The sequence below is a fragment of the Cynara cardunculus genome (assembly GCF_001531365.2).
Source record: "Cynara cardunculus var. scolymus isolate 2C chromosome LG 12, CcrdV1, whole genome shotgun sequence".
Taxonomy (NCBI): Eukaryota; Viridiplantae; Streptophyta; class Magnoliopsida; order Asterales; family Asteraceae; genus Cynara; species Cynara cardunculus.
In genome coordinates this window covers 8,855,155-8,873,090 of record NC_037539.1, presented here as the reverse complement: position 1 = coordinate 8,873,090, position 17,936 = coordinate 8,855,155, and positions in this window count along the sequence as shown.

Below are 17,936 nucleotides of genomic sequence, written 5' to 3'. Positions count from 1 at the left end.
TTGCCATGTGTTGGTGTCATTGGACGGTACTTGGTGCACATTTTCTGCTTTCAAAAATCGGAAAGTAGGATCGTGACGTACGTTTGTTTTCTCTATAAAACTATTGCTTGTTGTAATAATTGTATCCATGGAATACTTGCTTAAACTACAAACAACTTTATCAGGTATTTGTGTCTAATTGCAAGGTTGCCGGCCCACTTCAAATGAGTAAATATCGAATATGACCGTTCATATGGTATCATAATATCAACATTATATGTGAATGTGATAAATCAATCAATGCTTGCCAACTTAATGAAAACACGTAAATRCACGCTGGATGTTCCAATTATTTTAGGAGGTCCTGTTTTGTTTATAATGTAAAGTTAGATAATAGAGATGCATATATGTTGAACATTATTGAGGGATCAATCTCATTATCTAAACCTAGTTTACAAAACAAAAAACCAACAACCCATGTAATATTGGGCCCCATAATTTGGTTGGGGGTTGTGTGAAAAATTCTACGATTAACATACTAAGAAATACTGAATGAGGATTTAAAAAAGAAATAATAATAATAAGAAAGGTTAGAAAAGCAGCAACATAATTTAGAGATGAGAATTAACGTAGATATGATATGGCGTCTAATTGTTATCACCACATAATTTATGTACACACACATATAGGGTTGGGTTCATGTGAGAACAAAGGTTTTTTGTGAGACCCGTAAGACCAATTTATGTTCATTGATCAACTTTATAAGCTAATGATCTAATGGTCTAAAGTTGCACGGTGACAATTTTGTGATTATTGAGAAGTCTCGTGGCAATTTTGTGATTATGAATGTTTAGATTGTAGATCTAATCCAAGAGTTGAGAATTGGTCTTACGAGTCTCATAAAAAACCCTTGGGATCATGTGAGACCAATGGTTTTTCTTAAGACCCGTAAGACCAATTATCAAACATTGGATTATATCTACAATTTGACAATTTGAACATTCATAAGCGCCACGAGACTTCTCAATAATCACAAAATTGCCACCACGCAATTTTAGATCACTAGATCATTAGCTTTTAAAGTTGATCAATGAACATAAATTGGTCTTACGGGTCTCACGAAAAACCCTTGGTCTCACGTGAACCCAACCCTATATATATATATATATATATAGAGAGAGAGAGAGAGAGAGAGAGAGAGAGAGAACTAATTAGTTTGTGGTAACCGTGAGGTTCAATCAAGAATTCGATTTCCTTAATTATCTCAACAAAATTGATTTTATAAATTATCGTTTCCTGATTCTTCAAACCTTCTCTTCATCGTTTGAATCATACAATAAAATCAAAATCTTCTGACAAACTGAATAAAAAATGGAGTTATATACATACCCATCTCGTTCTTCCCATTCGTCTTCGTAGCTTGATGAACATTGTGTCGCCCATATGTTGATGGTGACCACAACACGATCTCGTCGAAGACTTCGATGATGTGTTAAAAGCCCAGGTCTCGCGGGAGACCTCGACGGTGCGCCGCAACATGATCTCGTCGAAGATTTTGATGATGTGCTAAAGTTGAGATCTTGCTGGAGACCTTGACTACTTCACCACAACAGATCTCGTTGGAGACCTCTACGATGCACCACAATACGATCTCGTTGAAGATTTCGATGATGCGCTAAGCCCATATCTCGTTGGAGACCTCGACGGTGCACCACAATATGATCTTGTCGAAGATTTCAATGAGACGTTAAACCCCAGATCTCGTCGGAGACCTTGACAGTGGACCACAACACGATCTCGTCAAAGATTTTTGTGGTTTTCATATTTTTAGATTTAAATATATCACAACATATCAACTTACATTATGCTTATTGGTTTCCAATAGTGGACCACATTGTATCATAGTGGGTATCACAGTAATATCACATTGGTATGACAACGTGTATCACATTGTGGTTGTGTGTGACCTAAAACTCAGATCACATCCATTATCAACTCATGTTTAAAACGTTAACATAGTGGTACACAATGTGTATCATAATTGGTTTTGTGTCTTACTGTTATAAATTCTTGGGTATCACAACGTGTATCATATTCGTTTTGTGTTTTACCGTTAGAAATTCTTGGCCGGAGAGAGGAGAGATATTTTAAAAAGACTAATTTACCCCTATATATTATCCGTAAATTTAAACTATTTGAAAATTAATGAATGATTACCAAAATTAATATTGTTTGATAATAACCATTGATTATTAATAATGTGTGGTTGAGATTAGATCCCACAGTTATCACAAACAATCGAATTCTCCCTTGATTGAACCTCTCTATCTATATATTTAGGGTATTTATTAATATTAAGATATGAAAGGAGTCTTTTGTATTTATTGTTTTTTCTATCTCCTCAACCAACCATACCATAAAACATCTTCCTTATTTTTGCCGGCATAATCAATGTCAATGCTTCACCATAGACCTTAATTGAGGGCAATCAGCCCCTTGCAGTTCATTTGAATATTGGTCTGCTACTATTTATTAACCATTTGTATTATTTCAATTCCAACAAAGTAATTCATCTTTAAACACCCCTTTTTAGTTTACAACATCATAAATGTACCATTGGGCTAATCGGTTGTAAAAAAAAAACATGCTTATGTGACTATATTTTTATTTTTATTTTGAAGTATATATTTTTGAATATATGGGCTCATGATTGTATTTCAAGAATGAAAAAACCATGAAAATAATAAAAGAAACAAAAAAAATTTATAATTTATTTTCATAAATTATATATAAAATACAAATTCCATTCCATTTCAAATCCTTCAAAACCATTACATCAAACCAAACGTCTCCTTATATTCCAAATCCTTCAAAACCATTACTTCAAACCAAACGTCTCCTTACAAACCAAGAAATATATGTTAAAAGAATAAGAGGTAAATTAGTATAAATATAATATAATATAATATAAGAGAAGGAGAAGGTAAGTACGTAAAAGGAAGATTGAGGCGCCTTTCAAAGTTAAAAGCTTTTTGTCGACTTATGGGTATGGTTCCTTGAAAGGGTTTGTGTTAACTTAGGCATGTGAATGGTGCGGTGATGAGATGGGGACCACAATCTTCATTTCCATTCTTGTCCTTTGCTGGAGAATATGATCACGTATTCATCCTCATCTTCAATAGAGAACATGGATCTCCAATAGAAAATCGAGGAGTTCTTTTATTGTTTACATGGGATATTTTAAGGGGTTTTCACCAAAATAGCCATTTTTTCAAGATTTTACCACAATAATCAAGAGGATCGTCCCCGGGGGGCATGTTTGACCATGGGGGGGATCCACACCATGTTTGACCAAAAAAATTCAAAAAAATTATTTTAAATTAATTTGTGGGGCCCACATGTATCTGATTTAAGATGCAAAGTCTGGTTTGGCTTGAGAAGTGGGATCGCCCCCACTTAACCCCGGATCTTCCTCCGGAGACGATCCAACCTACACCCTTGTTGACTCCTATTTCGTCTTTTAGTGCAACAAATACAACTATATATGGCATGAATCTCTCATTCATTTTTCTTCACACCTCACTTTTCATTTCTATTCTCATATCTTCTACTTTCACAACCTTTAACCCTTAAACACAATTTACCATCCCACCATCACAACCCTTCACCTTTAAACACAAATATAAATCACGTCAAAATAATGATGTTTTGCTGTATTTTCAAAGTGGCGGTTCATTCTAAGAGATAAATTGGTGCCTTAGATTACCTTCTGTTAAGATCGTCCCGTATGAGTATTACGTTTGCCTTCGCCAATAACACATTCTGGTTTGGTTAAACGTGTTACGAAAAAGTTAAGTTACGTAGTCCTTTCATGTTATTTTATAAAACAAATTTCTTATAAAAATTATATCAGTTAAGTGACTACGACGATGTGCTAATGTTCCAAAACGTTGTTCATCAAAGTTTACCGGAAATGTTGACACTCTTGTCGACGATGGTGGTCATGGTGAAAATCCATCAAGTGTCGTAATTCATCAAAGTTTACCTTACGGTAATGGTGCAAACCCATATGGTTCAAACACTTTTTACCCATGTGGTGGTAGTGGTGGAAATTCAAACACTTTCTTCTCCAGTGGTGTTGGTGGAAATTCATATTTTGAACATAAAAAAATCTTGTTGGTCATGACAATTATTTAGTTCAAGATTTGAACCATTCTCCGAGACAGTTTCCAAACCAATACCTAATCCAGTCTCTGGAACAATAAAAAACTTCATAGGAGGTAGATATGGATGAAGATGTTTCTGTTGCAGCAAAATTTTTGAATATACCCGCAGACGATAACTCCGATGCTGAAGAAATCCAGCCGGTAAGGAATAGTTTTTGAGGTATGCCCGACCCAACACCTTGCCCAGACCCTGTTATCAAACCTAGACAGGGAAACATTTCCTACAAGCCTACATCCCATGTAAAAGTTCTCCAAACTTTTGACTCGAAAAAAGCATTGAAGCTCTGATTGGGATTAAAATGCGTTTATAAAAACTTCCAGATCAAGGTTAAGAAATCAACCAAACACCGGTACGAGGCAGTGTGTCACTCTGCTTCGGACTGTGATTGGCATTTAATGGTTGTTTCTATCGATGGTACCAGTATGTTTCAGGTACGAAACTTGCATGATGAACACGCATGTTCAAGATCCAAGTCCACTCAAACCACCATAATGCGAATAAAAAGGTGTTGGGTCATATATTCGCAGAGAGTTTAAAAGATTGTAGGAGAGTGTACCGTGGAAAAGAAATAATGGAATATGTGAACCAACGGTTTAATATTAGCATCTTCTACAGCCAAACATGACGAACAAAGATGTATGCCTTGCAATTGTTGAGGGGGACCCCTGAATCGTCGTTTAACTTACTCCTGGTTTATCATCACAATCTGAAAATAACAAATCCGGGGACTGTTACAGAGATCGCTGTTGATGGAGGAGGATGATTTGACATGTTTGTCGCACTCGGTTGTTTGGTAATAATTTTTGTTATATTATTGAATTATTGTCATAATTTTATATTTTGAAATTTATATTTTTAACATCGTTCATCTGCAGATTTGCTCATTTCTAGGACACCTGAGATCGCTTCTTATAATGGACGGTGCCCATCTGAAGGGGCCATACGTGGGCACCATGTTCTTAGCGGTCGACATGGATGGAAACAACCAGATCGTACCCATCTGAAGGGGCCATACGTGTACATGGTTTTTACATAAGTTGAGGTAATATATAAGTGAAATGCCCAATTTAACCTTCGTAACCTATAGGGCTGCCTCTATCGAGTTGGCCATAATAACTGTATTCCCCAACGCGCACCACAAACTTTGTTGTCGGCATATGAGCCAGAACTTGCGCCTAACCTCCAGTAGAGACAAACAAAAAATGGATGTTAATATAAAATCACATGTGATTTGTTGTACCTTTTTACATAAGCTGAGGCAATGTATCCATCATGGACTTTGTTTCTCTCGATTCTATTTTATGATTTTATGTGGTTTTGAGAGAATGAAAGGATTTTGAAAGATTTCTTGAATTTGAAATCCCACAAACATGGAATTTTGAAATCTCATCGTATAGTTGGTATTTCACGGGGTTTCATAGGATCTGTGTGTAACTAAAAAATGTTTCTTCCATTTCAAATCAAACATACCAAAACCTTCAAAACCATTACATCAAACCAAATGTCTCCTTATATTCCAAATCTTACAAACCAAAAAAATATTTGTTAAAAGAATAAGAGGTGAATTGGTGTAAATATAATACAAGAGAAGGAGAAGGTTCGTATATAAAAGGAAGATGGAGGCGCCTTTCAAAATTAAAAGCTTTTTGTCGACTTATGGGTATCGTTCCTTAAAAGGGTTTGTGTTAACTTACGCATGTGAATGGTGCGACGATGAGGTGGGGACCCAAATCTCCAAATCTCAATCTTCATCCCCATTCTTGTCACTGTTGTGAAATATGATCACATACTCATCCTCATCCCCAATAGAGTACATATATCTCCAATAGGGAATCAAGGAGTTTTTTTTTACCGTTTATCTGAGATATTTTAAATTAAATGTGTTAAACACTATACATACTTGATCCACGTTTAAATCCTACATATTTCCGAAAATTTATTTTTATAAAATATAAAAAATTCATATATTTGCCAACATGGCTTTAAATTTTAATCCAAGAAATCCTAAAATACTAGTAATACATGGTACTTAAAAAGTTTGCAATTAATGTTTTTTTGTCTCTTCCCAACCGTAACATTAAAAGAAGCAACGGAAAACTCTAGTAATGGGTGAGCAAAGGGTGGATGGCTTTTCATATTTTCCTTTTCAATTAATTATTTTTTTACACCTATTTAAGGAATGCCAAAGTTAATTTGACAACATGTTAATAATTTGTTTTTTCTATTTATTGTCAAATACCGATTTGGTCCCTAGATGAATTTTGGATTTGGTCGATAAGTAAAATAAAAGTGGATGATGTATTTGATCCTTCGGTGTTAATATTTTACTGATCTAGGGTTCCTACGATGTATTTGTTATAAGATTTGTTTTATTGAACAAGATGGTTATCTATTTTTACAGATTTTGGTCATCGATAACCAGTCGAAGGCCCTTCGTATCTTCTCTTTTCAACCGTTTTCTCTGCCTTTGCCTATTTTTATTTCTTTCAGTAGTTTCGACGACATCGACTATTAAAGAAAAGGTAGCAGGACTCGTTACGATCACAAATTCTCTGATAGAGGGTTATAAACCCCAGATATATCTCTCCACTTTTCTGGATTCAGACGATATATAATGTTCCACGAACTGGGAATGTTCAATAAACTTTTCAGTGTATTCCGGTACGGATTTGTTTGCCCTGTTCCAATTCCAGAAAATCCTCTTTCATTTGCCTTGCAGCTGCCTTGGGACATAATTGTTCTTTAAATCTATTTACAAATTATGTCCAAGACATGGTTCGTAGAATATCGGGTTTAGCCAATGATTCTACATCCCATCAGTATAGAGCGTTACATTTCAACATAGAAACAACAAATCTAACCTTGTCTTCCTCTAGATATTTGCTGGTATTAAATACAGATTCAATTACCTTCAACCAGCACATAGCTTTCACCAGATCCCTCTCCCCAGAAAACGTTGGGGGTTTGCAAGTTAAAAACATCTTTATGTCACCCCCTCTGCTGCTCGTAGCTGGGACTGGAGGATTTACCTCAACTTGTTCGGTTTCCACTCTGGCCGGTGATCCCATAATTGAAGTCAAAATTTTTCTCAACTTGCTCATCTTTTCAGCTAGAACATCCTGCGTCACATACTTCAGTTGTGGCACCTGTTCCTGATTAACATTCCCCGAAACAAACTCACCCTGATCCGGATGAATTTCAGATTGACTGGTCTACCTCTTACTTGGCTTCTTCCTCGTCCTCTACCCTCGCTTCTTCCCCTTCCTCGACCTTCAGAATCACTGGTCGGAGCATTAACAAGATAATCCTCTTTATCGTCTGGGTTAGGGCGGGTGATCCTTTCATATCTTCTAGATCGACTAGCCATCTGTAGATATTCAATATTCAATATTAATAATCACTACTCACATTCCCAAAATATAATAAGGTGTCCAAGTGCATATTTGTACCTGTAAATTCATAATTACATTAGCCAGTTGGAATTCAAATTTACCTTACATACTGTCCTCTTAACCCAACATATTTATTCTCAATCTATGTCCGGGACCCTTTAATATGCAAATAACAGTTTAAGTCTAGACATCATGCTTTAAATACCTAAATCTCTTAAAGTCAGGCTCTGATACCACCTCTGTAACACCCCACTTTCCATATTTGCATATAAACATGTACTTCATATGAATAGAAATACAAATTACATCATACTGGTCCCACTAGTACAAGAAACTTATATTACAGAATTTACAACTCAAGAATTTCAAATAATATTCTTGTACATCACATGTATAATAACATGTATTCCCAAAAATTCATCACGTAACAAGTTGATCTTCAAAATAGCACATAAGCACATAAGAAAAATATTTACATTTTCCCTTTCCCCTTATCCCTAGACCCAGCCGAACCTGCAATGCATATTTTAAAACACAAAATGAGTGTTAGACCATGAGGTCTAATGAAATAACCCTTTTCTTTGCAATTACAGGGTGAAGATCACCAAAACCTGTTTAAAATCATATTCAAATACCCAACAACTTAAAATAAATAACTTTAGTAAAACAAAACTGCAAGTTATTGAATGATCTTACCACATAAGAATCATAACCACTCAGGTTTTCACAGACATCTGAAATAATCATTCTATTGAACATAAGCAAAAGCATCAGTGACGGTCAGACGATAGTAAAAGGTCATAACAAGATAATTTGATAAGCCAATGACTTTTCCGTGTAAGAGATCCGACGGGAAAAGTTTTCCTAAATTTATACCTTCTTTGTGTTCCAAAGAAAATTGGATCATTAAAGAAACAACGTTTCAAGGTCCTGATATCGAACGAGACACACATTATGAGCTCTTCGCAGAAGTGGTATACTATTAACGTTTCAATTCTCGATTCTAGTATTGAGCGAAAGGTTAATTGAATTGGAATAAAACTTCATAAACTATTGGGATAATCCTTTTTTGATTAAGAATCCCTGCTCCTCTTGGATTGGTACATTTTCACAAATAAACTGCCCAAGACTCTAGAATAGTCCAACAAAAATGGAGAAATGGAATCAATCAATCCTATATCAAATTATTTCCAAAGCCACAGGATACGATTGATCTTGAACAACTTGGGGTCAGACACTCTTTTCGTTTTCGCACTCGTTTGGCCGAGGGCTTCTAAACACATCGATAGATATTTTTAATTCATCATTTATCACCTGGGGTAGGAATGATAATATGTTCTTTTATTTTCATAACTGAAAAAAGATATAAAAAAATAGATGTAAAATCCAACCAAAATGCCTTTTGAATAAACTGGATTAACAAATTTTGGTTAACTTCGCTAATGAAAGGTATCATGCCCATAAGAAATAGAATAAAACAAGAACCATATGATTCATATCCATAATTAATGGAGTGTAGAAACTTTAGTCATAATTTTTAACTTATTATAGGGACGAAAAACGTAATTTACCCTAAAATTACAGTACTTGTTCTTTTCATTTATTATTATTAGAGTAAATTACACTTTTGGTTCTTATGGTTGTCATCCACTATCAACTCTTGTCCATCTTTTAAACTAATTAACAGTTTTGGTTGTTGTGGTTGCCGTTTTCTTTTCACTTTTGGTTCCTCAAACTAACATCTGTTAAATAGGTCCATTAACTCAGGGGGTATTTTGCTTTTTTTTAGTATTTATTTGATTTACAATCAAATAAGTATATTATCGTTATATTATATTATATTTAAATTATATCATAATAATAAGAGAATTATAATATATATATAACTAACCGGGAATATTCTTTTGAAAACCTATGAAATTGTGATAACCTTGGAAACTTGTGCATCATGTGGTATTTCATATGACTTTTTTCATCTAAGACTATGATTAAAAATAATGATGAACATATATTTGCTTCATAATGTGTTTGTTTCACATGTATTTGGTTCACAATGTGAACATTTTTTTACATGTAAAAAATATACATTGTGAACCAAGTATATGTGAAACATGTAACAAGGAAAAATTGTCAACTGAATACATATGACACAAACACATTATGAAACAAATATATGTTAATCATTAAATTAAATATTATACTTAGATGGAAAAAAATCATGTAAAACAAAAGCTTAAGGTAGAAGTTTTCATAGATCTCACAAACTTTTGAGTTCTCAAATGATTAAGCCTCTATAACTATATATGTATACACACACACACACACATAAAACAAAACGACAAACACATAGAATGGCGACCTCCCCTACCATATTGAACTTCGACGATTCCCATCTCATACTCATTTTTGTTTAGGTTTAAGATTTAGGGTTTGATCAAGTCCTTTATTTGGTTTTTTCATTTAGTTGTATGTTGATGTTATTGAAAACTGGTTTGTTTACAATTGTATTTATGTATATACACTATTGATACTTGTTGACGTTAACATGATTGCTTTTTTTTTTCCCTGGGCCTGTTACCACATCACTTTCTTTTTTGTTTTTAGCTGACAATAACATGGTCAAGAGATTTATGTAGGTTGAAAAAGAAGATAAGAAGTGACTAGGAGGGGGGGGGGTCGGCTCTTCTAGATGTAGGGTAAGTGAAGAAGATGAGCAAGGGGTGTTTTACTATCTTGGTTCAAATTTAGGGTTGTCTGAGAAGATGATTGGAGTGAGTGAGGTTGGGTTAAGTGTTTGCCAGAGGGGGAGAGGGTGCTGGTCACCGCCTCGCCGGACTACAGGGTAGAGGTTGGGGTGCATCAACAAGTTGTACACATGCTTTAAACATGTGTACTTTTATATTATTTATAAGAAAAGGAAAAAAAAAGAGAAAATATGATAAAACAACAAAAGTAAAAAAAAGAGCAAAATGACCAAAATACCTTTGAGTTAATAGACCTATTTAATAGAAGTTAGTCTGAGGAATGAAAAGTAAAATAAAATGACAACCATAATGACTAAATATTAATTAGTTCAAAAGAGAAATGAGAGTTAACGGTGTGCGACAACCATTGAGGACCAAAAGTGTAACTTACTCCTAATATTATGTTATGTCAATACTCAAACAAAGTATTGTTTTTTGAATGTTATATATATATTTTTTATAATAATGAAAATGAGATTACTTAATCACAAAATTTCCATAATCTATCTATACTATATTATAAAGCATTTGACAAAAATTCTTAAAAACCATTTTTTATGTGTAAAATACTGTTTATTAATGCATATTACTTAAAACTCAAGATTGCAAGTAGATTATGCGTAAGTGCAACTTTTTAAAGCTCCATATCTAAATTCGTGTAACTAACTATAGATAAACATAATCAAATACAGGATACACATATTATTTTAAATATAAAAAATCTAAAATATAATTAGGATAATCATTGAGTTTTAACAGAATACTTAATTATCTATACTATATTATAAAACATTTGACAAAAACTCTTAAAAACCATTTTTTATGCATGAAGTACTGTTTATTGATGCATATTACTTAAAATTCAAAATTACAAGTGATTTTGCGTAAGTACAACTTATTAAAGCTTCATTTTTAAATCCGTGTAACTAACTGCAGATAAACATAATCAAATATAAAATAAATATATATTTTAAATATAGAAAATTTAAAATATAATTAAAATAATTATTGAGTTTCTAACCGAATGTTTTATTATTATCTTTAACAAAAATTATATTATTAGATAAAAAAATAAATTACTTTGTTATTAGACCTAAATAAAATAAAAATAAAAAAATTGAATTAAAAAGTTACATCAAAACAACGAAAACTATTAAATAGTTAATTTAATACTAATATCGATTTTTTTTTAAATTTTTATGCTATCCTCAAATTTATATTTTATTCAAAAATAAAAATATTATCACTTTATCAAAACCACATAAAATTGTATTATATCGATAGAGACAAATAATAAAAACTAAACATTAAAATTGAGATTTATCTCACTGCATTGCGCGGGTATCTTCTAGTAATCTATAATATATTACAAAACATTTAAGTGTTTTTAATACTCTTAATTTTTTTAAGATGCAACAATTAAAACATAAGTATAAATCAATAATGCATATTTAGGGGCCGTTTAGTAAACACTTATCTTGATAAGTGTTTACCAGGTGAACATAACAAGAACTGAGAATTTTACTGATAAAAAGGAAGAAAATGATCAAGAGTCTTACCTTGTAAGTGAAGGTAATGACTCTTAACCGATAAACACTTACCAGATTATAAACATTTACCATCAATTCATTTTGATGTTCTCGAATATTACCCTATAAGCGTTTATATCTAGTAAGCATTTGGTAAACTATCCTTAAGGGGTCGTTTACTAAACGCTTACTTGGTAAGTGTTTACCGAATAAATTTCCTTACTGGATGAATATGACAAGGGGCAAGAATCTTACCAGGTAAGAGCGAAGAGAAGGAAAGAGAGTCTTGCCCGGTAAGTGAAGATTACGACTCTTACCAAAGTAAGCGTTTACCCGGTAAATTGTTGCATTCAATACGTTTTTATGTACTAAAATCTTACTCATCAAAATAAATTATAGTGTTGACTCCTATAGGTAAGCACTTACCGGGTAAGCATTTGGGTAAACAGCCCCTTAATTTTTTTAAGTTTTATAATAAAATCACTATTTTACCAATTTTATAAATAATAAGAATGAAAATTCTAAGTGTTTGTGGTGCATTCTTTATTCTTGGTTATATGTTACACTTTCCTTTAGAAAAAAAAAAGGGGAAATTAAAGACTTTTTAAAAATGATATTGTATAAAAAAAGTAACGTATTTTAACTTGATTTTTATTTTGAGTAACGTATTCTCAAAGCTTCCATTTTGGTATCTAAGATGTAAAGTTTTTAAACTATGTCTTATTTTAATCTTTATTTTCTAAAATAAGGAACAATAATTTTGGTATGGTAATGTTTTGTAAGTTTTAAAGGCAACTTCTAATTTTTGTTTTTTAATACTTATTCTATTAAACTACACATCAAAACATATATTGCATTTTTTAGATAGGTTTTCTTTAAAAATAAAAAGAATTATTTACTAAAATTATTTTAATTTCAAATAATAAAAATTAAAAATTAAAAATTGTTTTATTCATGTTTTAAATATCAGGCTTATTAAAAACGTTATATTTTTGAAATGAAAAGAAGTTAACAATCTTTTGGACAAAATATATAAGATTACTTATTTAATTGAGTGAAATTTCTTAATAGATTTCAACCGAAAATGTAAGAATATATCTTAACTGTCTTATAGGATCGTATATTGAAAAATACAATTTTTCTAAAACAAGAAACATACTTTTTAATAAAAAATATGTGAAAAATACCTAAATTGGAGCCAAACAAATTATAAGAAAAATGAGTATATTATTTCTTTGGGGGTAAAAGATTGATTACTGGCAATCCAAACTGACCCCCACACAGATCCCGTCTTCAAAAACAGCAAGTGAGGAGACATTTTATGGTTTACTCAACGGTTCAACAACCAGTGATGGATCCAGGATATTAATAGGATGGAGGCATGTTGGATGGGACTTGGGGGAGCGAAGCATATGGTCATATGGGACTGTGGGAAATCATGTAAGACGAGGGTGAAAATAGAAAATTTAAAGCTTGGATCCGCCCTTGGATCGAACCCATCATGACATGTCTTGTGTATGATCAAAATTCATGTTATTCTTTTGTCAACTTAGGTATATTTTTGTATTCATTAATTTTATTTTGTAAATAATATTTAAAATAAAATAATGAAAAAGACAAATACCAAGTTCATTCCATGACACTTGCGTTCAGCTGGTGGTGGTCACCTATAACATTCATTGTATATGATAAAAGTTGGTCTTCCTATTTAATGGGAGGTTGGTCATTACTTCATTAAACCCATATTTTATATTTTTGTTTATTTTAATAACCAAAATTGTACGTAATGCATATAAACTTGTACCTTATGCACATGGAAACTGACCTTTCTATAAAAAGAAACTTCAAAATTTGGTTGGTAATTCTCTAATTTTATATACATACATACATACATACATACATACATACATACATACATACATACATACGAATAGGTTTACTTTATAAGTGGTAAATATTTGAAAAGTAAACAAGTGATCTTACCTCTTCATACAGTCAGGAATTACGGTTTTAACTGGTTAAAAGTTGCGGCTTAACTGGTCAATATTTACAGCTTTAATTGGTTGAACGAAAAATAGAGAAATAGTTTTGTAATTTTAGAAATAAGTGGCAAACAAGTTCATATGTGAACCCATAGTTCATATGTGAATTAGTTAATTAGTTTATATGTGAATTACACAGGTTCATATGTAAATCAATTAGTTAGTTCATATGTAAATCACACGGGTTCACATATGGACTTGTTTTACCGCTTATTTATAGTAGTTATAGAACTACCCCTCTATCTTCCACATACCATGCAATGAATTATTCGGTGCTTCACAGTCAAAGTCGTAAATCTTGACCAGACAAAGGAGTAGGATCACTTATCTACTTCTCAAATATTTACCTCTTTTTAAATGAACATACGAATATATATGTTCAGATTCGATAGGTTTCCCTTTTGTAGCTCACTCTTGTTCTCAATGGATTTAGAATCATCTATTTAATCTCAAATTCATTAATTTATTTTTATCAACGAATTACTTAAAATGTATCAATCAATATAGACCCAAAACAATTATGCTCGATCTCCTACGGTTAGCCTACAAAAATAATGATCAAGTTTCATGATCGAACGTCTCTTTCCTAATCAATATATCCAACAACACTGAAATACAGTTGTAGGTTTATACATTGCAAAAATCTTTTTGGAAAGGGGTCATGCTCGAACTAATTTCTTTTATATTTATTAGATTGGTTGTGACTCATAATCTCTCTTATAACAATCCCAACACATGGGTAGAGTAGGTTCGTTTGTCATGCTAGCTACTTAAATCATTCGTCCCTCATACGTTGCCATAGGATGCACTGGTTGAAAAAAGAAGCATTTATTGTATCATTTAAGATGTATTTACAGGTTCCCGTTAGAGTTTAATTGAATCCTGTGTTAAAATGTTTTGGTCAAAGTTTTACGGTTTCTTGCTTTCTGTACATTGAAATGTCGACATTTATTGTTTGTATTTATTTATCATACGATACCAACAACTTGAAACATCATTGCTTAGATCATAATCCAACAAACGACAAGTATTCTTAGAGAGAGAGAGAGAGAGAGAGAGAGAGGAGGGAAGATGGTGGCAGAAATAGGTGAAAAACATTAAAAATCGGGCATAAAAGATGTTCCATAGGGTTCTTGCAACCTAAGTCGCGAGCAAGATCACCCGGATCCCAAAACGTCCCAAACAGCTGTTCCCGTGGCTCTGGTCGCGGGCCACACCATGTCGTGCCATGGGCCATGCCACGTCGTGCCGTGTTGACCGATCGTTCCCCAGCTGTTATCCGAACGTTCTCTGACCGTTTTACGACCGTTCTCTGTCCTTTTTCTACTCTCTTTTCGACCGTTCTCGGACCCAAAGACTAGGGCGACTTTTCATGCGGTTTGGCCCATGGAAGCCACCCGGACTTCCTTAACTCCCATATCAAACAATCTTTAGGCTAGGGAACCCAACGAGATTAACGAATCTTACTGAGAGCTTAATATTTCCAATATAGCAACCGTATAATTCGATAAATCGCATAACTTATATTTTAATAATCACAACGAAATGAAATTACGAGTATTACAATAATTTGCACAAACTTTTAACTCATTATAGGTAGCGATAATAATTGGTATTTATTAGTGCGACAAATTGTAAAAAAAATAACTTGTCGGTATCTTTATTCAGCTGAACTAAAATCAATTACTAAATTTTCAGGTTTGTTCGATTTTCATTCAATTATTAAAATATAACTTGAAGAACATACCTGAAAATCAAACTAAAATCAATCAATAAATTTTCCTCATAAATTAACATCTATTAATTTGAAACAAGTTATGTTTTTCTATAAAATCACTTATCAACTTATTATAAGTCAGAAGTGTTTAACTTATTCAAAAACTTATTATTACCGATTTGACACCAGTATAAGTTGTTTATCCAAACACTCAAAAATGCTTATTATCGGTACCACACCGGAATAAGTCAATAAATTATTTTTAAAAGCAATCCCAAACACCTCCTTAGTAACCAAAACCTGAAGCCCTTGTATGCGTTGAATATAAACACAACATCTAGTATGTTAGAAGCACGACGTCCAACAATATTGTACCACCATCAAGGGACCATCGTATCACCATTGATGGACTATCGGTGAACCTTCATATCAACATCGTTGGGAACCATCGTATCTCCATCGTATAACTAAAATCTAGAATTTATCGTCACAATAAATATTGAATAACTTTCCAATTTCAAATCATGTTTATACGAAGGATTTTCATATCATTGTAATCTATACTATCTTATAAAGCAAATTTAACAAAAGTCTTAAAGTTTTAAAATACTAAATGACCAAGATACATTTTATATCACTTTTTCACCTCCTCCTCTCCTCACATACACTCATCCCCTCACAACCCATTTTTTTAAAATTATAATTTTAAATTTACATTTTATACCCCTATAATTAGTTAATTAATTTACTTTACGTCTTTTACTTTTAAATGTTTCATTTTAAACATTTATCAAATTAATATACATAATCGTATATCAATAAAAACATGTTTAAAAAATATATTTTTATTTTAACAAATTACACTATTATAATCGTCTCGTTAATACCTTCGAAATGAGTCCAATATTGAATAATTTTTGACTTAATTATATTATTATATGTTATATATACTGTGAAAAAATATTTTTAATATTTACGATTTATACTTTTATWGTTATTTATTTATATATATACTATATATTTTGGGGTTAGGCTGTBYAAAKTRCAHTVTATAATATGTTCTGAATTAATATGTTCTTGGGTTTTTTTTTTGAAATATGTATATACATGTATTAATTCAACCTTAATCTGAGTTTCTGGACAAGAAAGAGGGTAAGCAGTTGAAATTTCATTCTAAAACCCATATTTTTTGGTCTTTTCATGGCTTATGATCTGTCAAATTTGTAGTTTTCTTWWTTGGTTTTGAGTGTTTATCTTAAAACTCAAGTTTCTTGGTTCTTTGCTCTTGGTGTAAATCGAACACATTTGTGGAGTCGTTTAAATATGTTGGTTTTAAATATATTGGACTTTAAACCGTCATACAATTTTTTTCATCGATAATCTGTAATTAGAACCATAACTCTTATTTATTCAAATTGCATTAATATGTAAAGACCAAGTGTAACATATATCATCGTTAAATCTTATCTTATAAAACCAGTGGAACTTCAAAATCGTTAAAAGTCATGGCTCCCGCTGCATTGCGCGGGTACACAACTAGTGCTCCCGCTGCATTGCGCGGGTACACAACTAGTGCTCAATGAATTGTATTATTTTAGATTTTAACAAAATAAATAAAACGCAATAGTAAAAGAATACAAATATTACTTCAGTAAAAAACGCTTATCAACTTATTATAAGTCAAGAGGTTTTAACTTCTTCAAAAACTCATTATTATCGGTTTCGCATCGGTATAAGTTGTTTATCCAAACATTCAAAAATGTTTATTACCGGTGTTACACCGAAATAAGTCAATAAGTTGTTTTTATAAGTAATCCCAAACACCCCCTATACACCGAAGAAAAGGGAAAAAAAGAGAAGGACGAGAGTTGTATTGCTCTTTGGATGATGAGAGGAAACACTATTCCCTTTGTTGCAATGTCGTTTTAAGGTTTCCAGTACAAGATCATTTACGAGTTTAGATTGGATTGATTGATCCACCGTACGTTGTACCGCCACAGAGGGACCATTATATCATTATCGGAGGGACCATCATACCACCATCGGTCCATCCTTGTTTAACCATCACGCCACCATCAACCCATATCTCAACTGGTTCTAGAATCATGCACGTCAAAGAACCAACCATCCATCTACCTCGTATAACCATCAGGCCATTGATGGTGGCAGGAACAAAGTAGAGGTGAAGGCCTTGATGGATTCTGGATGTTTGGCAAAAGAAGAACACAAAAAGAGTATAGACTTTAAGGTATTTGTTAGACAAAGGTAACCAAATTAATAGGAGTCTTGCACGACCACTCGGTTGT